The following is a 26,527-nucleotide window of genomic DNA, read 5'->3' on the forward strand; positions in this document are numbered from 1 at the left end:
GCTGACTACAAGAGTCTTCCTGTTGTCCCCACGCAGGGGTGTGCGTGCACCCCATCTAAAAAGCAACACGCTCCTTCTGGGGTGGCTCCTTCGCCCACCGAAGCCACGCACGTCCACGCAGGCTGTGCAACCGTGGCGGGGGGCACAGAGGACCCGCAGCGCTGTCAGGAATCTGACGACAATCTACCGAGTGTGCAGGGGTGTGGCTGGAGGGGACCCCCTCGGGAGTGGGGATTCACGCTAAGCCTTGAACCACGCGGGTACCTCTGAGCCCCCAAAATCGGGAAGGGAAAGCCTGGAGGCGGAGGGAGAGGCCCGGAGCGCAGGGGTCTCAGAGCCGCAGCGGCATCCCGCACGCAGGCCAGGGGACCACGTCAGGGTGCCGGGCGGCCCCCGCTGGCCGGACAGGAAGGTGGCCCGGCGCGCCTGGCACTTCCACCACAGACGGATCGGAGAGCAACGCAGGCAAACGCGAGGAGGTGAGGCCAAGTCCTCGGGGCCGCTGTTTCTGGCGCGTGTGAGCCCTGAATTCTGGGCATTTCATCTCATGCTGGCCGTGCTGGACAATCTGCAGGAAGCAGCAGCGGCCGCCCGCCCGAAAGGCCCAGAGTCCTGGAGGAGGAGCCACCGGGAGGGGTGACCGACAGCGGGTCTGGGCTAGTGAAGGAGAAAACCGGAACCCGCTCCTGGACTCCTGGCCTGCACACCTCGACTGGACGTTGGGCCCGGAGTGACGGGGAGGAGCCGTGGGGTCAGCCGTGTCACACGGAGCTGCCTCCAGACGTGGAGGTGGACGGCCACCCCCTCGGAAGAGCCAGCCCTGGGCGCACGTGGCAGGGCCCCCCCGCCCCCCGCCGGCTCATCAGGAGCCACGGCCAGACTGAGAAGGACCGGAAGGATCCCCGGAATGGGTCGCTGCAGTCAGGGAGGGCAGTGGGGACCCCGCGCGTGACGTCAGTGAGCTGACGGGGAACAGAAAATGAGGACGCGGGTGTCACGAAGGCCGTGTTCTCCACGGATGTGGCCTGCGTGTCCCGGCGTCTCCAGAGCAGTCTCACCCGGGGCAGGAGCAGAAGCAGGAGCCGGGGTGAGGGGCAAGGAGTGAAGCAGGGCAGGGCGGGCGGGCCGGCTCAAGGACGCGTCATCAGGTGGCCACTGCGTGACCCATTCGAGTGCACCCAGCCGGAAGCCACAGGTGAGCATCTCAGGACTGTCTCCCCGGGGAGGGGAAGGGGCGAGCACCCCTCCGCTGGCTCCCGCCGCCCAGGCTCAAGGGCGGCGCTGAGGGGCGGCTCCCACCCAGGCCAGGGGGGTGCATAACAGCCCAGCAGGTGCCCCTGGGCATCCGCAGCAACGGAAGCAGAGACGAGAGGCCACGGGAGGGGAGGCCGTGCTGGTGCCTGTGCGGACGTGGGTGGCCCTGTGGTGCGGGACGGGAGCGGAGGGGAGGCCAGGGACCCACGGTGGCACTGGACACGGGCCGGCGGCACGTCCCGGTGCACCCTGCCACACCGAGGAGCATCTCCGTTCGGACGCCACGCGTGAAAGCATCCTGCCAACACCCAAGCCAAGCAGGAAGTGACGGAGAGGGAGCAGGAGGGGGCGCAGGCTGGGAAGTTCTACTCCCCCGTAATTTTCAATGTAAGCAATCAGGGCCTATTTAGAGGCCCAGCTTTCTCAGAAAGCAAGCCAGAGACAAGCAAGTGGCTGAAAATTCAAGACAAATGAGAGGGAATTCATGGGGAAAGGAGAGAACAGGATCAAAAGCAGGAAGGAAGTCAACACGTCGTCGTGTGTCTAGATTTACGCAGCAATCCAGCAAAACCGCTAAGCAAAACACGCCCACCCCCCAGTCCCGACAAGGCCGCCTGCAGGGCACCTACAAGGCCTGGCTCAAAGTCCAAGGACGGAAGGGGCAGGGAAGGCGTGGGGCCGGACATGGAGAGCCCCCAGGGTTGGGGTGCGAAGTCTGGGGAGAGACCGGGAAGCGGAGTGGGTGTTGGCTCCCGCAGCCTGCACCCTCCTGGGGAAGGAGGGCGTCGTGGAGACCCAAGATTTAAGTGGAGGCGGCACTGGGCAGGTGAGCGTGACCGAGGTGGGGCGCAGGGGCGGAGGCCAGTGAGGGTGCCACGGAGAAAACCAAAGAAGGATCCAAAGGCCCGAGTGTGCATGGGCCCCAGGCCAGGCTCGTGGGGACACGGCAGGCAGGCTGGCCTCCCTGCTCTCGTGCTGCGGAAAACCCAGATTCTGAATAAAGTACAGCTTCTGCGGCGTGGCTGGGTTCACCCACAGCGAAGGGACCCCCGAAGGAGCCAGAAATGACTCGGATAAAAATTCGAGCTGGGCAGACGGCAGAGCCTGGAACAGAGAGCGTATGGGCTGGGTGAGGGGAGGCCATGGGGCACACCCAGAGGTGCTGGGCTCAGGACACGGGTGCCTGGTGCTATCAGGCAGCCCCCCCCCCACCCCCGGGCAAGGCCACGGCACTCCCGGCGGGGCACTCCCAAGGGTCTCCCTGACCATGCCCACAGGCCTCCTGAGGAACAGCCTCTCCTCCATTCCCATGCCTACATTTTCCACGAAGGGAGACCACACATGAGCTCCGGGTAAAGACAAGCAAACACACAAAGAAATGACTGGAAGGAGGCAAAGCATCAAAGCACAGGGTCAAACACATACTTGAGACACAAGCATTGTTGGGAACAGGATATAGCGTTACTATTTCTGAAACTTTAAGGGAAAAACTACCGTTAGTGTTTTATCCACTTAAGTGCATTTTTCTGCATGTGTGTTTTGAGTCAATAAAACATTTACTAAGATACTTGTAAACATTAAGAAATAAAGAAAGTAACACCACGGTGAAACTTAGTCACCGAAGAAAAACAAAACACACTTGCAAAAATAAGAATAATTTAAGTGAATTGATGAATGATGAATTTCAAATCATTTCCTAAAAAAAATCCCAATGGGTGGTTTACTCAATGGATACCATGCGAACCCCAAAATGAAATAAAGTGAATTAGGAAACAGGTATGAAGAAGTTAGTTGGAAAGGAGGGAAAACGCAGGAAGAGCAAAGTGGGAAGGCCCAGCACCCCTGCTTGGGACGAGGGGAGGGGACAGACAGTGGAGCGGTGGCCGAGGATTTCTAGAACTGGTAAGAGACTCGGGGCACAGGCACAGAAGGAAAATGCACACCAGGAGAGTAGTGCAGAGTGTCTTAGACGCACCGACACAGTCCCGAGCTGCCGAAGGCAAAGGCGTCCCCAGCAGCCAGAGGACAGAGGCAGGCTCGCCAGACTGGCACAAAAGGAGAAAAGAAGCATCATCTAAAGAACCTGTAAAACAATCCTTCTAGAACGAGGGCAAGCAAGTCAAACACTTTCAGGTAACCCGAAACAGAGCTGCCCAGCAACAGAGCTGCTTGGCTACTCCTCAGGGCTGTGTGCCAGGAAGGAGGGACGGTGACCCGGAGGAGGCCCGGGGTGCGCAGGGCTGGGGGCACCGAGGGGATTCGGAGACGACGCCGGCCGGGAACACGGGGCTCTGGGGCCGAGCATCCTGGAGGAGGGCCGGTGGCTGTCGACATCTCGCGCTGCGATGGTGGATTTGTTAGGAGTCGGAGCCGGCACCGACACACGGCCATCAACTGAGGCCCCCGCTTTGCCCTCTTTCTGTTCCGGAACCTGCGCAGCACCCACGTGGCATCTGGGTGTCAGTTCTCCTGAAGCTCCTTTTGGCTGTGACAATTCCCCGAACTTGCCTTGTTTTTGATGGCTCGGAGAGTTTTGAAGGGGTACAGGCCACGTATTTTGTTGCACGTCCCTTAGCTGGGATGGTGGGGTGTTTTCGGAAGGTGCGTGTTTTCAGAAGGAAGACCACCGAGACCAAGTGTCGTTTTCCTTACCGCAAACCAAAGGTGTCTACTATCAACGTGATCTTTCCAAAACCAGACTGAAAACGCAAGTGCCAGGGGTCAAACCTGTAGGCTGCACCTCACACTGTCCACTTCCGGAACTGTCCAGCTTATCCCAGGAGGAGGCAGGCTGAGCGTCACCGAGCTCACACTTGACCCCAGGAGAGAAAGGACAGCCAACAACGCCCTCAGGAAGTGCAAGGAAAACAAGAACAGACACGAAGAACCTGGAAAGCAGACTAGCAAATCAACGAAGTCGAGAGGTGATTCTCAAAAACGCAAGAAAATAAACACACACCAGAAAGAAGGATAAGTAATGCATGAAATTATAAAGGATAACATTACGAATCCAGTCGAGATTTGAAAACAAAATATCATGAACAAGTCCGCGGCTATAAAAATCAAAGTTTACATGAAATAGGCCAATTCCTTAAAAAAAAAAAAAAAAAAAAAAATCTTAATACCACAAGAATTAGAAATTCAGACTATTGGTAACAAACCGGTAGTTAAAAAAATCCACCCACTGAGAAAACACGAACCTCAAACAGTCTAAGAATTGTGCCAAACTTTGAATACCATGCTAACCAGTGGAAGCTCTCGGCTACCGAAAACATACGCACCCGTGAACTTCATTGCAGGGAATCCACAAAAACCTATGGCGACCACCCACCCACCCCTCTGAAACCGGGACAGGTCAGAGGTCTTCCCTTTAACGTCAACGATGACAGAAGGAAGCCCAGTTTCCGACTCCCGCTCATCTCTGAACTGGGATCCTCGGCCGACACAGTGAGATGAGGAAAATAAACACAGTAATTAGAAGACACAAAGCTGTTATCATTGCAGTTCACGTTCTTTGTCTTAGAAACCCCAAAGACCTGCAGAAGAAACTTCTGGAAATGGTGATTTTAGGAAAGTGAGTGGCTATAAAAACAAAATGCAAAACTCAACTGCATTTCCATACACCAGCAAAAGAAAACTTCACTTTAAAAACAAGATACTGTCCACAACAGGGGAGAAAACCCTAAAAGCTACCAAAGAATACATTTCATGCAATACGTGCAAGGCCTTTATTGAAGAAAATTATAAAAACCTGTTGGAAGACATTAAAACCTTAGCCATCAACGGAAGATAAGCACACAAAGGAAGGGGAAAACCCAATACTGTAAAGATGACAATTCTTCCCACATGCACCTATATATTCAATGCAATTCCACTCAAATTCCCACTTTGGTTGGTTGGCTGGTTGGTTGGCCAGGTGGGTGTGTATATATGGATGGATGGATGGATGGAACCTGTCCAGGGAGCTCCCGTCTCTGGAGGGGTCACACCCGGGGAGCCCTGGGTCCCCTGCAGGAGGAGCTGGATGGAGCAGAAAGGTGGGTACTGAGCTTAAGCCCCTAAAGAAGCCGCTGCCTCGCTAATCCGAGGACGGGCTCCTCCTCCACCTGAGCCGGCAGAGGGGCCAGAAGCAGACCTAACCTGACCTCCACCCGAGCCGGCAGTGCGGCAATCCTGGGAAAGGGTAGCAAGTTTCATACTAATGTTATCAAAACGGGAAAAGGAAAGGAAACTGGTCCCTACCTTGCACCACACGCAAAAATCAAAGACTTGAACAGGAGACAAAACTGAGGCAGTCAGGAGAAAATACACAAGTCTCCTTTATGACCTGGAGGTCTGTCTGGGAGGTTTCTCCTGCTGCTTTGTTTCCGGTGAGCATCAGCCATAAGAGGAAAGGGTTGCTTTCGGCTTAGGCCAGTTGTCACTTAGGAAAAACAATTTTTGCACATACCCTTGCTTTGCATTAAAATATGCGCACATTTGTGTGTTTCCAGACAAGGGAAGCTGACGCAAATGTTTTAAATAACAGTTTGTTCCTTCTTCGCTCACAAAGCCTTCACTTGGTTGCAACCACGTGCCCAGCACAGTGCCATAGAAAAAGGAAAGAGGATGCTTAAAAGTCAAGGAGGAGAGGCAGCACGTGTAGACGGGATAAACAGAACGGCGGCGTGAGCAGCGGTTACCACATGGGCCTCGCCAGGCATCCCTGAAAGCAGGTCCCGTCCACGCCTGCTCAGAGACCTGAGCCCACAAGGAGCCGCAATGACTTCCCAAGGTCACCCAGCGAGGCGAGAGCCCGGGACGCTGAGCCCTGGGGGCCTTGAGAGGGACCGTCTCCTCACACCTGGCACCCCAGCCCTGAGCAGGTATGCACAGATCTACCACAGCTCTGGCTGCGGAGTCTGGCTTAGACGGCTCCAAAGCCCCCCTCTGGCGGTCCCCGCCACTTTACTCACCATTTCAGCTTTGGGTCAAGCAAATGGGAGATGAAAAGCAATGCGGCCCGGAGCTACAGACGGTATGTGTTGTTCCCTAATCAGAGCACCCAAACAGAGCAAAGCTTGGAAAAGTTAATACAGGTTTGGATTCCAAACATTGGCTTTATCAACAGAAAGCCTCTTCACTTGAAACCCCAAACGTATCAACAATTTTTACTAAATTCAACCCATTCTTTCTTTTCCAAACATGAGCTAACATTTTCCATATTATCTGGCCTTACTCTGTCTTCTGAGCGCATTCCTCCTCGACTGTAAGGTCGGAATACGGGGACGCCCCGCAGCAATGATGGGGACACACACAGCACCCGTCATGGGACACCCCACAGCAATGAGCAGCCCATCTTACACTGCTGAAGGACACTTCTCTGTGTGTGACAGCAGGTGGGTGATAAAACCGACAAGTCTGGGGCTTTCGATACCACCAAGAGGGCGGTGGGAGGGACAGAGGACACGGGGGGGGGGGGTCAACGTTCAGAGCAACAGACAGGCAGGGTGAGCTGCAGAAATGGAGGCCTGCACACCACACACACACACACACACACACACACACACACACACACACACACACTACGTCCTGTTGCCCCACTGCCAACACGGCCACTGGGGAGACAAGGAGGGGGTTCCATCGCTCACTCGGCAATTATGCATCACCGGGGAGGACGGAGATCGAGGATTTGACTTCAAAAGTTTCATCCAGTCGTGACTGACGAGCACGTGAGCCAGGCAGCACGACCACCAATGGAGACAGGAAGAAAGCAACTCGGAGGGTCCCTGTGTCCACCTGGTGGTGCGCCCAGGGCAGCGACGCCCGTTTCTCCCAAACAGAAAAGCCGGACAGGACCGTCTCGAGGGCCAACAGCGCTTTTCCTGTGACGCCCACTCCGAGAGCCAGGGGGCGAGGTGTGAGGTCACGGCTCCTGGCCTGCCGGAGCTGGCCCAGGCCCCCAGGGCCAAGTGCAGGCCTGCGGCCAGCCGAAACAGCTGTGACACCAACCGGGGCGCCGAAAATAGCCAGGGAGCTTGTGTTGGTCGCCTGTCTGGAGACACAGCCTCGCAGCCTTCGGGAGGGATGCTGGGGGGTGGGGAGGGAGCCTGGGGGGCCACGCGGCCAGCACGGGGACCTCAGGAGAATGTCACCCAGAGACCGGGACGCAGAGGACACCTCAGGAAGTGGCTGCTTGCCGGAAGGCTGGCTCTAAGGGGAGCCACCGAGCTGGGAGCCCCGCTAGGGCCCGGAGCCAGCCTGCTGCTGAGGCCTCGCAAATGAAAACAGCTCTAAAGGACAACCTGCAATTAACACGGGGACAATTATCTTCCTAATTTAGGTTAATTTCTACTTCGCAGCACGGGCTGGCAGGTGGGGGGTGCAGCACTGGAGATGTCTGTGTGGGTGCTTTTTATTTTGTTCTTCTCGGGCCACGTGTTTTAAATACCGTAAAGAACATGTAAAACATCCCCCCGCACCTTCTAGAGAAAGGGCCTCAGCTCCAGATAGCCTGGTACAGCTGAACTCGGGCTGGAGGGTGGAGGCTTCTGGAAGGGGTGGCTGCATTTGCATGAAAACAGAACCTTTGTTGTAAAGAGTCCCCACTCCTGCAGCCCAGTGCTGTGTCTATAGCATCCCCGCCAGGGCAGGGGCGGGGGCTCCCACGACAGGACAAGACGCCCCTCCTCACCCCACCGTAAAGGCGACTGGGGCCCTGGTCGTGGGGTGCTCTACGGGCGCCCTTGGAGGCACAGCCCTGGTCTCCAGGAGCACCTGCCCCGCCACCCCTTCTCCTCAATACGCAGAGGCCTCCAAGTAAACAGAGTGCTCTGGCGGCCCTTCCGCGGCAAGAACACAAACCCTCTCGGCATTTGTTGTTTGCTCCAGGCGTGACGCAAAGGCCTTTGAGAGCGGCTGCAATGAGAAAGGCAGTCAGGGTAAACAGCATCGGAGCTGAGCGCTGGGCCAAGGAATCTGGAGGGGGGGAGGGCCTTCCCTGAGCCATCCATCTGGGGGGGGCAGTCTTCCCTGAGCCGTCCATCTGGGGGGGGGGGCCTTCCCTGAGCCGTCCATCTGGGGGGGGCAGTCTTCCCTGAGCCGTCCATCTGGGGGGGCAGTCTTCCCTGGGCCGTCCATCTGGGGGGGGGGCCTTCCCTGAGCCGTCCATCTAGGGGGATGGCCTTCCCTGAGCCATCCATCTGGGGGGGGGGGGGCCTTCCCTGAGCCGTCCATCTGGGGGGGGGGGGCCTTCCCTGAGCCGTCCATCTGGGGGGGGGCCTTCCCTGAGCCGTCCATCTGGGGGGGGGGCGGCCTTCCCTGAGCCGTCCATCTGCGGGGGGGGCAGTCTTCCCTGAGCCGTCCATCTGGGGGGGGGGGCCTTCCCTGAGCCGTCCATCTGGGGGGGGCAGTCTTCCCTGAGCCGTCCATCTGGGGGGGGGGGGCAGTCTTCCCTGAGCCGTCCATCTGGGGGGGGCAGTCTTCCCTGAGCCGTCCATCTGGGGGGGGCAGTCTTCCCTGAGCCGTCCATCTGGGGGGGGGGCCTTCCCTGAGCCGTCCATCTGGGGGGGGCAGTCTTCCCTGAGCCGTCCATCTGGGGGGGGGGCCTTCCCTGAGCCGTCCATCTGGGGGGGGGGGCCTTCCCTGAGCCGTCCATCTGTGGGGGCGGCCTTCCCTGAGCCATCCATCTTGGCTGGGGGGGGAAGGCGGCGGGGGGGGGGTCTTCCCTGAGCCGTCCCAACAGGAAACCAGAGCAGCCTGGGGACTGGGCAGGGTCAGAAAAACACAGGCCTCTCCGCCTCTTGTTCAAAATGCAGACCTTCAGTTCCAGCAGAGCTGGTGACAGCTTTCCGTGTGAACACCAAAGCCAAAATAACGGGTCAGGTCACATAATCTGTGCGATTCTGGAACACCCCAAGTTTCCACGATGGGAAGTACAGCTGAGTGAGGGGTGGATGCTGTGTCTTGTCTCTTTCTTCGGAACGAGGGTGGGAGGGAGGCGGGCTCCCGGGGCCCAGGAGGCTGTTTGACGGGACTTCTGAGTGGACAGCCCCCTTTAAAGCCAGCCCATTAGCACTCAAAGCAGCACCCCATTCAGGCGGGGAAGCGGGTTTTCAACTTCAGTTACCACCCAAACAATAAACAGGAAACTCTATGAGATTTAGTTTTAATTTTTTTAATTATAAAATTCCTTCTAGAAATAAAACAGAACTGCCTACCTGGCCTGCGGGTTGGGGTCTGGGGCCGGCAGCAGCTTCCTGTTTCCCAGTCGTTACCCCTGCTCAGCCGAGCCCCCCAGAACTGTCCTTCCCAAAGAGTGCCCCTGAGGAGACCACCAGGCCACAGGCTACGGGTCCCTAAATGGGCCAGAAAAGCCTCTTTCAGAATGAGCTCCCCTAATTCTTAGATCAGGGCCTGCCTTCCCCTGCCTAGCTTTCCTGGTGAATCTGTTAACATCTTGCAACACCCTGGGGTTCCAGAAGACCCTATTTTAGTAGTGCCCGGCACTTTCCCAGTGGACACAAACCCCTGAGAACGGCTCCCACTGACCATGGGGACGGTGCAGGCAGGGTCCCAAAGTGGCAAGCCCAGGCAGAAAAGTGGGGTCTGGGGGGCCCTCACACATGAGGGTCTTGGGGCAAGTCGCTAAAGTGGTGTGGCCAGACTAGGTTAGACTGAGCAGGAGGAGTGGGACCTGACGAGAGCAGAGGCAGGGGAGAACCAGGCAGAGGGGCTGTGGGTTGAGAGGCAGGAAACAGGCCCACAGAGGAGCCTGGGGCCACCACCACGGTCCTGTAAAGGGACGGCCCCGTCCCTCCTCCTGAAGAGGCCACTACGCACAGGGCACCACTGGGCGTGCCCTGACCGCCGCCCTCCCCAAGCCCTGTCCCCTTCAGGTTCATCTGCGCCCCGCACTGGGACAACAGCCTCACACAGTTCAGGTGCATGTCCCCGCACGCTCCATCCCGCCTCCGAAGACTTCAGCGGGAAGACGGCCAATGACAAGGGTCTGCGGAGGGCTCCCGCGTGCTAAAAGCAACAGGGGGGCTTTACATCATCCACTTGCAGTGAGACACAGAAAGCCAATTTCCTAGAAGACATTTCCAGAAAGAGCTGGGCCACTCTAGTCATGCCCCTTTCTCTTGAAGCGAGCACGCACAAGAGCTCTATCACTCTTGCACTCTCTCCCTCCAAGGCTGGGGGCGTTTAGGCCCCATGCATATGCTCCATCACATGACTCACACAGGGACACGCCAGCCACATGTGTGCCCCGAGGGCAGTGAGACAGGCCCTGAGGCTGGGGGCGTAGGGGAGTCACAGCAGGGCCATGGTAACCGCCCCCCCCCCATCCCGCATCCCAGAAAGATGTCCCTGGAAGCCAGGGGACAGGCTGACGGGAGATTCCAGAAGGTGGTGGCAGTGGGCACAGAGACAGCAGACAGCTTCTATGGATTTTTAGGGGCAGGAACAGACGCGTATAGGAAACGGACGCAGCGTGGAGGGCGAAGAAAGAGGGTCCTGCTGGGCCCGGGGCTCTGTGTGGCGAGGCGGTCTTCTCCTGCGAGGGAGGAGGACCGGGAGCACACAGGGGTGCTGAGGAGTGCTCTCCGGCACCGCAGAGTCCTCCACGTGCAAGGCTCGGGCAAGAGAGCAGGCTGGACACAGAGGAGCACGGGGCAGGCGACCTCCCGGGCAGCCCCTCCGTGTTCTCTTCGGGGACACTGGGAGCACCGCGTGGAGCCGGAAAGGCGTGGGATCGAGCCCACGTTGGGCTCTGCACTGACAGCACGGAGCCTGCTTGGGACTCTCTCCCTCTGGCTCTCTCAAAATACAATAAATAAATAAAACTTAAAAAACGAAGAGAGAGAGAAAGGAACTCTCTGCTCCTGTTCTTACCCAAGAGGTCCGCCTACTCAACAAGGAGACTCCACCTGTCCAACGGGGGAGAAGCGGGTGGGTCACCTGCGGGACGAGACCCACGGCCACTCACCGTCCGTCCACGCGGGGTCTTCTTACAACGTGGAAAGATGGTTATAGAAAAACGGTAAGCGTAAAACGCAAACCAGCAAGATCTTATCTTCATCAAGAACCCGGTTACGGAGAAACCGACAAGACACAACAGAACACACGAAGAGGGACCCAGCAGAAAACACCCTAACGTGGCGGTGACGGATGGTGGCCGATCGGACGGAGCATCAGGAGGGAGTTTCCCCCCCCATCTTCAAATATGTGTCTCCTTTTAAAGCTCTCCTAAAACAGACGCTTCCTACTTCTATGATTAAAAACAAACTAAAGCAAAGTGCCGCTGCTAGTTCAGAGAGCACGTTCCCATCACTTTTGCTTTCGTGCTTGCGCCTCCCTAAAGCTTTGGTCTGGTGTCCAATTTACTGTTCCCGAACTCAATTTTATTTCTTAAGTAAAATGTCCTCACCCAAACCCACAGCAACAACAAAGCCACTACCAACGATCTTCTGCGTGCACACATCCCAGGAGCGGCCGTCTGCCTCTTCCCGGCCTCCCCCTTCCCAGACCGGGCAACGAGCTTCTTAGGAAGTGGGAAGCCCATGACTTGGGTCATCCTTGCTGGAAGCTTCCAGCTCCAGGCAAACTCATACTCCCTCCTCCTGCCCCGCCCCCCCAACCTGGCCCTCGGTCAGCAATTGGAGCTCTCCGAGGAAGGGACCCAATCCTCACCCAAGAGAGAGCTGAGGACCGCAGCATCTTTACTGTCCCTCCTCTACATCTGATGACACCGAGGCACAGGTCCAGGCTACTGCTCCAGGTCCCTGGGTGGGAAAGAACAGCACCTGGACGCCAGCACCTTCCCTGGACCCTGTGCCTGCACGGCCAGGAAGTGTGTGCAGAGGGAGCGTCACTCACACACAGTGGGCTCCACAGGTGTGCCTCGGGGACCAAAGCTGCTGCTGTCTCTTGGAGGGGCCTCATTACCACCCTGGGACAAAGTCCAAGGTCCGGCCCAGCCTTCTCCTCCTCTGGTGGGTATTGTCTCTCTTCTTCAAATGCAGACAACCAGCTGAGCACAGGACATTGTAAAGATCATGACATTTCCGTGGCCTCAGATACTCTCTCAGGGCTTCCTGGGATCAGGGTCACAACACTGGCTGGCATTTAAAAGAAGCCTCAGGAGTTTGTTTGTTTGTTTAAGGACTTAGCATTTATCTGGTGATTTCTGGCTCTTTCTCCTAGAACACGGTCATTGAATAAGGAACCTCACAGTCCTTCCCAATGCGCCCGGGGGGCTTCCCTGGGGTTGCAGGTGGGCGAGGAACTACAGTTTCCATCAGAGCCCAGAAGATTCTGGGAGCAGATAAACCTAGGAAAGCCTGGACTAATGGTGAAACCAGCTCACCAGGCCGGTCTACATCAGAGGATCTTAGAGCTGTTTGCTCATTTCCCTTGACATTCAATATTTGGTTATTCTTGCCAAAGAAATGGAACAGTGATCTAGATGGCTTCCAAAAGATGTTCCCTGGGGCACAGGAAAAAAATAACAGAACTTTCACTTTTGTTTATTTTTATATTCAAGAAAAGAATCATCTCCGTGCTACTTAACAGAAAACCTGGGCTGCCGTGGGTGCCCCCACCGCCCCCGCCCCGGTCCATGTCAGGGACACGGGGAGGTCCCCCCGAAGCCAGGACGGGGAAGGGGGGGCACGAGAGGGCCATCTGGGCCTGGGTCCCCTCCCCGGACAGAGCAGCATGAACCCTCAGAATCCCCGCGAGCCGTAGGCGGCCACGCAGACCTCCAAAATGAGGGTGAGGGCACTGCAGCTCCGTGAAGCCCAGGGGTGAGACCCCAAGGTCACCTGCACTTCAGAGAGGAGCCCCCGCTGTCTGCGGCGCCCCTGACCCACCACAAGACGCAGACGCACCTCGCTCACAGGTGCCCAGGTGACCGGGAGCTGGGTGCAAGCCCTCCCGGGCTTCGTGGTGACCCCCTCCACGAGAGAGGGCGGCCCCTGCCTTCGCCGGCCCCTTGTGGCCAGGCCCCAGGCTGCACAGCACCCCTGTCCCAAACACTGAGGCCGCCACACGGCCACACCACTTGGGGATGGGGGCGGCCACACTGCTGAGCCTCCTCGAGGAGACTGACGCCATCCCCCGACGAGTCCAAACCACAGGAGATTCTATTTTTGCCCCCGGTAGCCATGCGATGGTCAGGGAGCTGTTCTCGTTTTGCTTCCTAATTGGAAGCCTCTAGATAAGCAACCAAAGGGACAGGACCAAGAGCAAACTTTAAAACAAAGCGCGACAGAAAAGCGGTCTGTCCGTCGACACGTGCCAGGGCTTGAGGGCAGAGCTACTGGGGCCCCTGTCACACAGAAGGACTCCCCTCCAGAAGCAACGGTAATTCCACTCTAGAAAAAGCCACCCCTCTTCCTGGTGCCCCTGTTGCCACTGGGGGACAGTCCACCAGCCCCCTCTCTGTGCCCGGCACCGCACAGACTCCCTTCCAGCCCAGCAGCTGTGGGCACCAGGACCAGTGGGCTGGGGGCACCGGGCACCGTGGTGGGGAGGCCGGGCCCTGCCAGCCGCACCTGCCTGGGGCATCTCTCCCTGGAGCTTCCCGGGAGAAGCAGGAGCAAAGCTCTTCCCAAGATTTATCTAAAAACGACACACACGTACACACGCATGTGAAAGGGGAAACCACCAGACCTAGTAGCGTCACTGGTATTTTCTTCGCCAACGGCTGCCCCTTTCCAAACGCTCACCGCAGCCCACAGACTAGTCTAATTGGCTCAGAGCTTGGCCCCAATTTTTTTTTTAATTCAAATTTTTGTCTAAAGTTCCCTGCATCCTCCTTAGAGTTAAAACAAAAAGAAAAAGGAAAAGGAAAAGAAAAAAAGGAAAAGGAAAAGGAAAAGGAAAAGAAAAAAAGAAAAAGAAAAAGAAAAAGAAAAAGAAAAAGAAAAAGAAAAAGAAAAAGAAAAAGAAAAAGAAAAAGAAAAAAAGAAAAAGAAAAAGCAAAAGCAAAAGCAAAAGCAAAAGCCAGGCCGCTTCCTGGAACAGCAGCCACCTGAGACAAGATGGCAGGTGCCACTGTATGACCGAGGCCGCCGGGCCCTGAGAGCTGGCCCCACGCTTGCCGGGCCCCACCGGAGTCGCTCTGAGGTGGGCCACTGCCTGCCCGTAACTGTTTCCCTGAGAACCACCCTCTCCCCAGCCCCTCTGTGGGCCCAGGTCACCCCAAGAGGCAGGCACGCTCTCTGCACACGAGAAGCAACCCTGGACGGCACCACGGAGGAGGAGCACAGGGCAGGTGGCCGGGCCCGTGGAGTGAAGCCACCCCGGCAGGCGCCAAGCCATGCCTTCCAGGGCTTTCCCCCACGCGGTCTTCACAGACCCCTCCAAGGTCGCTGGCCCCGCGATCCAGTGAGGAAGTAGAGGCCGGTGGAGATCAAGTGGCCAGGTGCCACGGTCGGGCTGGGAGCACAGCCGTCTGGTCCGGAGCCCCCTCCCCACACCCGGCCCTGGCTCAGCAGACGGAACCCCAGAGCCCACCCAGCACCCAGCACCCACTTCTGCGGCTTGGGGCGCAGCAGGATCGCAGTCCACACGCGTGTGGAGCTCTCCGCCCTCAGGCCCGTGTTCGGTGCACTGCTGTGATCGGTCCAGACACCGATCGGTCCTGACAGCCCGGGGCGGAACGGAGGGCTCGGAGCCCAGGTGCAGGCCGACCGGTCGGTGTGCGTGGCCATGAGACAGCGGTCACCTGAGTCCGCGGCAGACTCCCTGCCTGTGAGAGACACGCACGTGACCGGGCCACCTCGCGTGCCGGCTTGCTCACGGGTAACCCCGTTCACCACTAGCGAACGAAGCTCGCAGGCGCCAGGCCACGCAGACAGCACGCGCACCTTCCCTGCAGAAACCCACCGCGCCACGGAGACGCCAGCGACCGTAGCCCAAGACCTAGCTCGGGACGGACACAGGCTCGGGCCACGCCTCCTCGAGACCTCAGAAAGGAAAAGGCAGTCTTAGGAAGACCGCGTCCACCGCCCCAGAACTCTGGAAAAATGGAGACCTGGTGAATGACCGCCAATTTTCACAGCACAGAGGTAAATGGTTATTCTTCCAGTTAAGGAGCCACAGGTCCGTTCCACAGCTGCCTCCGGCCCGCCCCTCGTGGCTGCTGCTGCGCGTGCGCCCGTCCCCAACACCGCTGTCCCCAAGGCCGCCGAGAAGGTGCCAGGAAGAGGCTCAAGTATCATGGTTCGGTCGATCTGATGGAACCGTGATGGGAGAGCAGACACACGGCAGAGTCACACGATAAAAAAAAGTCAACGGCCTAAAACAAAAACAAGAAACACCAAACCACATAATCCTTGTAACCAAAGGCATGGAGGAAAGCAGGCTCAGGGCACAGTAGGGGAATGTCTGGGCATTCCGGAAGCAGACAAAGCTGGGATCCAATCCAGTCTTCCTGGCGGATTTGGCCGGTCCCCTGGACAAGCTGTGGCCTGTCACCGGCTGGCACGCCACCTGAGCGTCGCGGGGAACAAGAGAAGATGCTTCCAGAGCCTGACTCCTAGTAGGGACCCAGAAACACGACAGCCCTTCACCCTGGGAGACCGGGGCACCTCAAGTTCGAGCGTGGACACACGGCAAACCCCCGGGGCCCAGCCACCCTCACCGTCAGGACCCTCTGTGAACCCGGCCACTGGAACGCATGAGTCCCGTGGGCTAAGGGGTCTGTGGGAGATGCCCTCAGGGCATGCGGCCCCACCACCGTCCTCGCTCCGAACCCTGCTTGATCTCAAGCCCAACGAGCACACACGATGGCCAACAGGGAGAGCGGGAGGGAGAGCAGAAACATTTGTCACGTTTGCCAAAGCTCTGAGATGACGGTTAAAGCGCACTGTCCAGAACGCAGCGGCGCGGGAAGCCGCACACGTCACCCCCAGGGGCCGGAGGCGGCATCCACCGTAACACAACATAACGTTTGGGAATTATTTCCATCCAATTACTAAGAGCCTCTCACAGACTTAACTGTCTCCACGCAGACTTAACGATGAGTAACATCGTCTCCTCCAAAACATACCGTGTCAGGATCTTTGTCAAATATTTAAAAATTGGGACGGGGCGGGGGTGGGGGGGGGGTGCCTGTCACCAGGAACAGTCCCCAAAAGTCAAGACATCGGTGATCAAATCTGTCTCTTTGAACAGCAGAAAGATGACTGTGGAGCAAAGCCGCTTTAGACGGGGGGCGTGGCGGGGCGCTGTACCTGGAGAGAAGGCGCGGTCGTTCCTCTGAACTTCAGTAAAGTACCCACGCGGTCCGGCCCCAGACAGACGCTCCGACCCCCCCCCCCCCCCCCCCCCCCGGTGCAGCGGGCACGGGGCTGCCGAAACAAGGACTCGCTCACTCGCTCACTCGGGGCCGCCCTCGCACACGGGGCGATGAGACGGCAGTGCCCCGCAGTCACTTGGTGTTTAACAGCTAACGACCAGCGTTTACTTATTGGCTAAGTAACGTTCAGGAGTGCCCAGGTCAACAAAAGAGGATTCCCCGAGTGACAAGAAGGGTCAAGGGGGGGAATCACGGAGTGAGGTCTGTCTACACTGGCTGGCTCCCACTGACTTTACAGACCCCGAGCTGTTGTGAAGTCCATCTGGATGTCCGTTTGCCTGTGTGTCCAGCTGCCCTGCCCTGCTCGAGCTGGCTGCTACCGGGTGTGTAACACGAGAGGGACACAGGAGACAAGCCAAACCAGTGCAGGGACACAGCTGAGGACAGAGCAGATGGGAAGGGAGGGAGGCCATCAGGGGGAGGAGGGATGGGGGGAGAGGGAGAGGGAGAGAGAGAAAGGGAGAGGGAGAGCAGGAGAGGTGGGGAGAGCAGGAGAGGGGGGAGGGGGGAGGGAGAGGAGGAGAGGGGGAAATCAGGAGATGGAGGGGGCGGTGGGAGAGCGAGGGAGAGAGGGAGGGGGGAGAGCAGCAGGGGGGGAGACAGGGGGAGAGTGGGAGGGGGGAGTGGGTAATATTGCCTGCGGACTTCGTCAGTTGTGTTCTATGAATTTCTCCTGAATTCCATCAACGGACCCCATGGCACCTCCGAGGGAACGTCTGTTCCTTGGACAAACGAACCCCGCCTGGAACCGTTAGCGTGCCCGTCTGTGACACAGGACCTCTCTCGTGCCATCTTCCAAACAGCCCTGAGAAGGGTCATAAATTCGGCACCGCACTGACACCGCCCAGGCCACTCACTGTTGAAATATTCCCAACACAAGCAATCCTCTTTTTTATCCCAACCAGGAAACTCAAAAGGATTAAGCCTTCTATTTTCAAACAACCGAATAAAGAACAGATCCTCAAGTCCTCGGTCTAGAGCCCTCCTCGGTGCTCACTCTAAGTGGCCAGTAGCCACATGTGGCCACTTAAAATGAACTCAAATCCAATAAAACGTAAAATTCCGCTCCCCAGGCGCACCGGCCACATCTGAGCGCTCTGTCGCCGCACAAGGCCAGTGGCTACCGTGCCCCGGCAGAGTAGCTGCGGGGCACCTCCACCATCTCGGCAAGTTCTGGATTAGAGGACCCGGGAGGGTCCCCTCTTCACAAAGCCATCTTTGTGTCCCCGTGTCTTGTCCTCTTCCTCCAAGTGAGCAGGAAAAAACACCGTCCCAAGCACAGCGGCCTGTGTCCTATAAATGTGAGTGAAGCTGGACTGAGCTTTCCGGCAGAAAGGGAACGAAAACACATGAGTGGAGCAAGCACACCTCGGCCTCCCTGCGACGCCGGCAGCTGTGAAAACGCCCAGCCTTTACACCGGTTCTTACAGACTTTTTCCAGACTGCGTTTTTCTTGCTTTCTCCTTTTCCATGATCGCATATCGCTCGAAGGAGCGAGACGGAAAAGGCGAGAAGCCCATGACTCATTTTGCGCAGTCTATCCGAGTAAACCCATGCGGCTCTGGCGGGGGGGGGGGGGGGGGCCGGTGGCCATGGGGCCCTGGAGAACCCTCCCCGGGGGCAGGCGGGTCCCCACGTGCCTCTGTGTCCCCACGGCTGCTCCCCGACCTCCTCCCTCAGCCTCCGTAGAGAACAGACCTTCCGACAGGAGCCCCTTCAGGCAAGGGCCCCCACCTCCTCTACTCAGCAGCCGGAGGCACCGACTGGAGAAGGGACACCCCCTCTCTCCCGTGTTCTTGCTCCGAAAAGTCAGTCTCTCCCTCCAGCCACTATCAGAAGTGGTAACGGGTTTTGTGGCGTATTTTTACAGTCGATGTGTTTCTCACTCCTATGGAACGTTCCTCCTGCCTTCTGGTCCAAATGTAACCGTCCTCTATCTGCTCTGAGAGTAACCACACGTCTCGGACGAGAGAAGCCCAGAGAACGACGCCAAGCCAGGCCTTCCACGCAGGCCCACGCTTCTGAACCCTGCGGAGGCCCCGTTCCCCTCGCTCTTCGTGAAACACATATGAGAAAGATGTGACCGATGCCACGGTGCGACCACAACCGTGGCTGCTGAACAGAGTACGTGAACACGGTCTGTTCCTCCAACAGGAGACTGGCTCACCGCTAGTGTCCAAGAGGCTGTGCCTGGGACTGAGGCCACCCACCTTTTCCTTCTTAAAAATAAAGTAAGTAAATAAATAAATACATAAATAAGGCCTCTGAGTCCACTGCCAGCACATCGTCACTGTGGAGTCTGGAATAATTCTGCAGGCGGAAAGAAGGTTCCGTGCCACCAACAACCGGTAACGAGGCTCTGAGCAGACAGCTCACCAAACTGACCAGAAGACACCTGTGACGCCATGGCTCTCAGTCTGTGGACGGAAGGAGGCTGTGACCCCCGCGGGACTCACACTGAAAATCCACGGTCTCCGTTTGAGTTGGAGAACGTTTTCTCCAAAGGAGCGCGCGGACCCTTTGCGGGGAACGGCGGGAGGTGGCCAGAGCCCAGGTGCCTGACTCGGCCAGAGGAGCCGTCAGGGGGAAGTTTCCAGGGTCCTCTGGGTGAGCCCGCTTCAGGGTCTGGGTGCGAGTGATGCCAGCAAATTCATGCGAGGCTCCAATCAGGACCCCTCATCCCACAGGCCCACCTCTGAGGCTTGGCAAGCCGAGGCAGGGGCAGAGAGTGAAGGCCCCCGCATGGGGTCCAGGTCTGTGGGCAAGTCCGCTGTCCTCGTGGTAACTCACACCCGAGCTAGCAGGTCTGGGAAGAAGGGCTTCCCTCGAGGGAGGGACTCCCCGTGCTGATCTGGCCCGAGGGCTCCAAGCATCTCAACCAGAATCTTCCCTTCTCCGGCTGTGCAGCGGAAGGAAGCAGGACACCCAGCGACATCCGGTGTTGAGGGCCAGCCCCCTAACCCAGGCCTCAGGCCCCCCCCCCCAGAAGCCAGGACCCTCCTCTGGACCCTCCTCTACTCCTGCTTGACCTGAGGGTGGGCAGGAGGCCTTTCAAACGAGCACCCCCTCTGGGGAAACTGTCAGAGGAAATCATCTAGAAATCACTCATTCTTAAGAAAGGCAAAGTCCCCTTTTTCCTCCCCAAAAGTGGCTCTCAGGTTGAATTCTTCCCCACCCGAGGGTCCTTGCTGGGCACCCGGGGCACAAGAACTTGTATGGCCACGAGGGGGAGAGGGGGAGCCCGAGGCAAGGAAGGGCCGGAGCGATCATCGCCCCACCGTCCTGAGTGGGACACCAGGACAGATGCGTGGGACGCCGGCCCCACGGCCGAGCCGGGGCAAGGACGGGGCTCCGGGGAAGCCGCCAGGCCTGGTGATTTGAAACACCTGCTTCTTGCTCTCAGTCTACACTAGCATATTCATTTTTGTCCCTGTCCAGTGCCTGGGTGAACTTTCGTTTCCTCTCCTCACTCGACCTGCCGTCTACGATGAAGGGAGGCAGGCGCTTTCGGCCTTTTGCAATAGTCCCCAAACATCTCTGGTGGGGCCCCGGCAGGAGACGCGCAGCCCAGCGGAGAGGTGGCCACTGGCCGCGGGCACAGCCAGCTGCTTTTCCACGGGCTTTCTCACTGCAGCTGTTTCGCTGTGTTCTCTTGAAACACTCCGGTCCTAAGGTGCTTTTTTTTTGGGGGGGGGGGGACTCACAGTTGAGGAAACCAAGAGTTGAGGTGTCGCCTCAATTATCTGCTAATCAAGTGAAAATTTCAAGTCAGCCCGGAACCCCGTCCAGGTTACTAAAAACAGCTCATCTGCAAACCGCGTCCCTCGGCAAGCAGCGTCTGTTCGTCATTCTTACAAAGGAGCTTCAGAAGCTGTGCCCTCTGCGTGGACGGCAGGGCACTGTGCTCACCCACGCCTCCTGGGCGGGCCCGGGGCCAGGACCTCTGGTCGGGGACGCCGGAAGCCCCTCGATGCCAAGGTCCCCTTGCCCTGGTGCCCCTGTCAATGCTCTGCATGGAGCACCCACTACGGATCCTGGTCTCTGTTAGCCGTGGCCGCCTCAGGCCCTCCCTCTCCCCCCTCCCGCCCCAGCCCCCCTCACGGGACACCGGGCACCAAGCTGGCAGACCCCCACCCAGCACCAACCTCGGAGGGCCAGTGCCTCAAACCCCCCTTCCCGGTGCTGACCTCAGACAAGGCGCTCAACCTGTGTTCTTGGACATAAGTGAAATGAAGGTGGCAAATGCACAAAGCGGGGCCCAGGAAGCCGTCAATCCGGTGGCCTCGGGGTCGGGGGGAGGGAGCCGACGGCCAGCACCTGGTTCCAAGGTTTTATTACCCGCCTCGAGGGTCGAACGAGATGCGCCGTGTGAGCGCGGAGTGCATCCCGGCTGATGGCCCAGTGCTCCTTCATCACTAATAATGCAAAGAGCAGGTTGACAGGCCGGGCCCAGCTTAATTCTCAAGGCTCCCGCAAGGCTCGGAGGGAATCACACGGCCTAGGTGAAAACACCCTAAAAACTCAGGGTGCAAAATAAACTGCTTAAATAGCAAATTAATTAATTAATCTGTTTAAACTTCTTGCTCCTTCGAAAGGCACGCTGGTTTAAAAGGAGATCCCGGTCTGAGTAAAAGTTTTCTGCAGGTGACAATGTTCCCCTTTGCAGGCTCCAGAAACACCGCCGTTTTCCATTAAGAGGCCCCAGGAGTCAGGAGCCTGACCGCCACCGGGCTGTCCCCTCGTGCCCAGACACTGATGGTAACTGGCTCCTCCCCGGTTTAGTAGGGATTCGGAGTAACAGTCACTAATGTCTGTTTTCAGGCAGAAACAGGTTTTCTAAAGCTAGTCAAAGAAAAGAGAAGAGAAGAGAAGAGAAGAGAAGAGAAGAGAAGAGAAGAGAAGGAAAGGAAAGGAAAGGAAAGGAAGGAAGGAAAGAAAAGAAAGAAAGAAGAAAGAAAGAAAGAAAGAAAGAAAGAAAGAAAGAAAGAAAAGAAAGGAAAGAAAGAAAAGAAAAGAAAAGAAAAGAAGGAGAGAAGGAAGGAAGGAAGGAAGGAAGGAAGGAAGGAAGAAGAAAGAAAGAAAGAAAGAAAGAAGAAAAGAAAGAAAGAAAGAAAGAAAGAAAGAAAGAAAGAAAGAAAAGGAGGAAGGAAGGAAGGAAGGAAGGAGGAAGAAAGAAAGAAGAAAGAAAGAAAGAAAAGAAAGGAAAGAAAGAAAAGAAAAGAAAAGAAAAGAAAAGAAAAGAAAAGAAAAGGAAAGAAGGAGGGAAGGAAGGAAGGAAGGAGGAAGAAAGAAAGAAAGAAAGAAGAAAGAAAAAAAGAAAAAGAAAAGAAAAGAAAAGAAAAGAAAAAGAAAGAAAGAAAGAAAGAAAGAAAGAAAGAAAGAAAGAAAGAAAGAAAGAAAGAGGATGAAAATGATCTGGGGCCAAGGTCTTCATGGGTCCAGCCCGAGGCCTACGGTGAGGCCCACACAGCCTGGGAATCTAGCACATTCCCAGTGGGCCGAAGGCTGGGTAAGTGTTTCTCCAATCCAGGCACACACGAGCGAGCGACCGATGTGAAGAGCACGGATCCTGCCACACTCATCCATTCTCTCTCTCTTTTTTTTTTTTTTCGGTTTTGCTATGTTCCCTAACTACCAGGACGGTAACCCAGCGGTGAGCTCACACGACGAGCTGCTGGTCTGCGGGTCGGTCTTTCCAGGAGGCAGCAGGTGCATCAGTAGCTGGCGCGGAGGGTCCGTCTGGCAAACCTTTATCCTCGGTACACTTTCTGGACGATGACACGAACATCCCTTATTCCTTCTACACTGTTTGGTGGGGCCTGGTTCCTCGGTGCCCTGTGGGTCTGCGTCCCCTTTACCGGGGAGTCTGGGTCTCCCTGAAGGCCAGGTGTCCTCCCCGGGGCACTCAGAGCTGGGGGCAGGACAGCCCGCTCCTGCCCCTTTCTTCGTGGAAGCCACTCTGCCGGAGCCCGGAAAACGGCAAAGGGCTCTCTCACTTCTTCTTTATCCCTCTTTGTATTTTTGCATAATAACACTATTTCTGCATGAATTATTTTCAAAGAGGAATGCCAAAACAAGTTCTACAAGTTTCCAGATTTGCAGGCAGGATACATAAGAAGTCGGTCTGGTTTTCAATCACGTCCAAATTATTTGCATATGTGCAGCCTAGTTTCATTTAGTTACTAAATTCTAGCCGTCCCTGGACAAATGGACCAATGAAACTTGCATTTCAAATGTAAATCTGTTCGTACACGCACAGGCACACATACACACAAGTGCGCGCACACAGGGAAATCTGTGCAGACAAATCCTTACCAAACACTTTCCTGCAGCCCGCTGCCTAAACACATTTGGGAACGCAGCTGTCACTGTCCTCACGGGCCATGAATCCGAACGACGTTCGGGATGACCATGCAGGCAGCAAACAGAGAAATATCAGGTTACCAGTGTTGCACGTAATGAACTGTAGGCAGACTCGGAGTTACGGTGACCTCCCCCACAGCTGAAATTATCCTTGCCGCTCTAGACGGCCTACGTGTGAGAATCAGCACACTTCAATAATTAGTTGATGATTCAAGGTCTCAGAGAATGCCACCGTTGAGTCTCGCTTCCGGAAACTGATGATGATGCATCTGGGTTCACAGGCACCCCAGCTCTTCCCCCAGGAAGTCACTTCTCGGAAGAAGTCCCCGATTCCGGCAGTCTTCCTAGTGTTTCCACTTCTTGCTACACTTAGAGGGACGTGTGGGAGAGCTTCGGCTCCCGTGGTGACTCTCGGGGACCGACCGTCGGATGTGGGCTGCTGGCCCGGAGCCAAAGGTCACGGACTGAGACCAAGGACACCGAGGTCCTCAGAGTCCCTGGCTGACTTGTCTGACACCTGCTCCCAGGCCCGGCAGTCCTGGGTGAACACACGTCTGGGCCCCTCACACAGTCTTGTCCCTCACAGGTGTCCCTCACAGCCATGCACTGACCGTGCTCCAACTTCACGGCCTTCAGCCCCCCCACCCCCCCCAGACACACACAGAAAACAAAACAAAAAAACATAATTTGGAAAAGATGCTCTTGATTTCAAACAAACCATCATATGCCTGCTCAAAAGCAGGGCAGGCCACCTGGGGCAGGGTCCCCACGCTGCCCCAGCTGACGGCAGACCGAGACCCTCAGACAAGACACAGCCTGGCCCCAGCACTCAACTGGTTTAAATGGCAATGGGGGTGGGGCGGTGACAAAAGAGCAAAGTCAGGACCCTCAGCCCCCAGTTACCCCAGATGGTACGGGTGACCCTCACCTTGTTTCCCACCCAGCCCCACACCGCATGGGGACTCTCCCATGAGAGAACCTTCTGGAAGGGGCTTCTGATATGCATGGGACGTTTGGGGGTGCATGAGGAGGGCCTGAACACCTTTCTCCTCCTGTTCCACCTGCCTAGGGAGGTAAGCACCCCAAGTCTGGTGTGACGGAGCGGCGGGGGCCACGGGGGCCGCAGACCTGGGCGCAGTGCTGGCTGCTCTGCTCGAGCTCATCTTCCGGTCTCACACACTCCAGAGGCCACACTGTCAGAAGATCCTTCTCGGGCAGGACCCACGCACACTTTGCCAGAGGGGTCTGCAAACCTGACACGAAGGAGGACAAGAGCCCTGGGCGCACAGTCTAGCACCTAGGGTGGGCTCCGTGCCCCAGTGGCCGTCCTCCGCCGGGTGGTGTCTACACCCCAGACCCTCAGAGAAACACAAGGAAGGGGTTATATTTAGAAACAAGGCAGAGCCTGAGACCCAGACAAGAGAGCGGCCTCCCTGTGATGCCCTGGGGCCCCTGCTGGGACCAGACGGCCTTGGAGGTCACAGACAGACCAGCTGGAGGTCCCGGGGGCTGGGGAGAAAGACGGGTCCCTGGCACGTTCACAGCAGCCCCACACTCTCCTGGAAAACAGGGTGCTGCTGCTTCGTAGGCTCTCACAGCTCACCACGGATTCCAAGCATGGTTTTCTAAACGGTCAAAGGGCAACTCCTGTTTGAGAAAATGATTTCAGAAGTTCTACTTACTTGGATAAGTTACCAACAACCACACTTGGCCTTCCAAACACCACTGGGTGGGTTTCTCGCAAGTTCTCTTGTAGAACAATCAAAATGCAATAAGGCCATCGGAGTGTTTCCCCTGTTCTCCCCGGACCGGGGGCTTAGGAACCGTCACATCTCGCTCTGTCAAGGGAAGGACCTCCACCCTTGGCTTCTGACGTCCCGCACACGCTGAACACACATGGCCCAGGAGCAAACACCCAGAGACGGCCCCTCGTCCGTCCACCAGGAAGTCAGGGCCACACAGCCAAGAGTGGGGAAAAAGCCAGAGATATCCTGCCCGGGCTGGATCCCCAGCCACAGCCCCCAACCGTGAGACCTTGGGCACGGCGTCCACCCTCTCTGGGCCTCAGTTTCCTCACTGGGACACGGGTCATAAAAGTACCTACTCTTACAGGTGTGTTTTAAGGATTACGTAAGAATTTCACTAAGACGCTTAGCGCTGGGCTAGCATCCAGAGAGCAGTCCATGAACACTGGCTATCGTTTCAGAGACGAGAGCTGAGAACCCGGAGGGGACGTCTGTACTCGGACCAGAAGGAGCCACAGACCCGGTTCTGCCTCCCTCACCGAGCTGGTTCCCTGGGGGCACAGGACAACCGTACAACGTGAGCAGCAGTCAAGCACAGATTTCCCCAACAAGAATTCAACAAGCCCATGCAGCTTTAAAGCAGCCCAGGGCTGAGACGACAGCCAAGATTCCTGGGTTTTCTGTTTCCGAAAGGTCCGCCGAGCAAAGTACGGACCCTACCGATCTCTCTGGAAGATCAGCTACCAACAGAAAGTAATGGTAAAGGAGAGGTTTTCTGGTTTACACGCAGCCACCATCCGTGGACGCTGTGGCCTCCCGTGAGGGAGGAGCCCCGCTTCCAGCACAGGTCAGCGCTCCCGGAGCAGCGCACGCAGGGCGCGCTGCACGAGGCCTCAGGTGCCCCGGGAGAGGACACGGGGGCCGGCGATCGGTCCCCGCGCCGACAGCGCCTGGACAGCGACCTGCCCCCACGGCCCCCCCGCGCGGTAGAGCCCCTCACCGGGCGAAACGCAGATCCCCTTCTCTCCCTGCCCCAGCACACGGGGGCCGGAGGACGTGGCAGACAGGCCACTGCTCGCCACGCGCTGAGGCTCAACGTTCTGAGACGACCCCGGACAGCAAGTCACTAGGCCACGCAGCACGGCACTCCGCGGTTCCACCACGGGGCTCGGAAAACCCCGGACAAGCTCCGTAACAGAGTTAATCGCGCTGAATCTGTACCTTACCTTCAGTCGAGCCTTTTGTTTAGACCCCAGCAGCCCCTCCAGAGCCGGGTCTCCCGGGACAGTGAGCCCGGGACAGAGGAGGAAAGTCCAGCCGGGCCCCGCTGGTGCCCACTGATGAGGACTCTGTCGCCCCGCCCCGACATCTGGTTTCTATTTCACACCCATGTTGTCACATTACATAACCAGCAGATGATACGCGGGATCACCACAGACTCCATCTCCAGACTCGCGGAGAACGCCCCAGAACCGGGTCTCCGCCGGGCGGTGAGTGCCCCCCGGAAGCCGCGGGGCTGAGCTTTAACTCCGCGCGCACAGCAAATGCCCGCGGAAGATGCGAGGCAGCCCTGCTCGGACCTGGGACCTCGCATGTAAACGGAGTTTCACTCCTAATCTCTTCTTCCCGTTCCACATGCAAATGTGAGGACGCCACAAGTTATCTGTGGCCAGGGGTTGGTTTTCCAGACCTCGGCCTCGGAGATTGCGGGGAAGGGGAAGTGGCCGTCCGCTGGGCAACAGAGGATCCGAATGAGAAAGGGCCGGGAGCCCCCGCCAGCAAGGGGAGGGGTGGGGTCCACGGGGCGGGGGGAGGA

At 57.3% G+C, this 26,527-nt stretch overlaps 1 protein-coding gene across 6 annotated transcripts in view; it reads right to left on the minus strand.

Moving 5' to 3' along the window:
- HDAC4 (histone deacetylase 4) overlaps nucleotides 1-26,527 on the minus strand; it is a 288,003-nt gene that overhangs the window by 186,119 nt on the left and 75,357 nt on the right. The window contains exon 1 of one of the 6 annotated variants that reach the window (XM_086720112.1): nucleotides 25,938-26,366. The exons of 4 other annotated variants lie outside the window; for them this stretch is intronic. The gene's annotated coding sequence lies outside the window, so the exon portion shown is untranslated. Of the gene's footprint in view, nucleotides 1-16,478; nucleotides 17,014-25,937; nucleotides 26,367-26,527 lie in introns of those variants that run through there. One more of the 6 variants, XM_086720113.1, reaches the window with a different exon arrangement.

This window comes from Puma concolor, chromosome C1 (assembly GCF_028749965.1).
Source record: "Puma concolor isolate L17-30 chromosome C1, mPumCon1.1.hap2, whole genome shotgun sequence".
Classification (NCBI taxonomy): domain Eukaryota; kingdom Metazoa; phylum Chordata; class Mammalia; order Carnivora; family Felidae; genus Puma; species Puma concolor.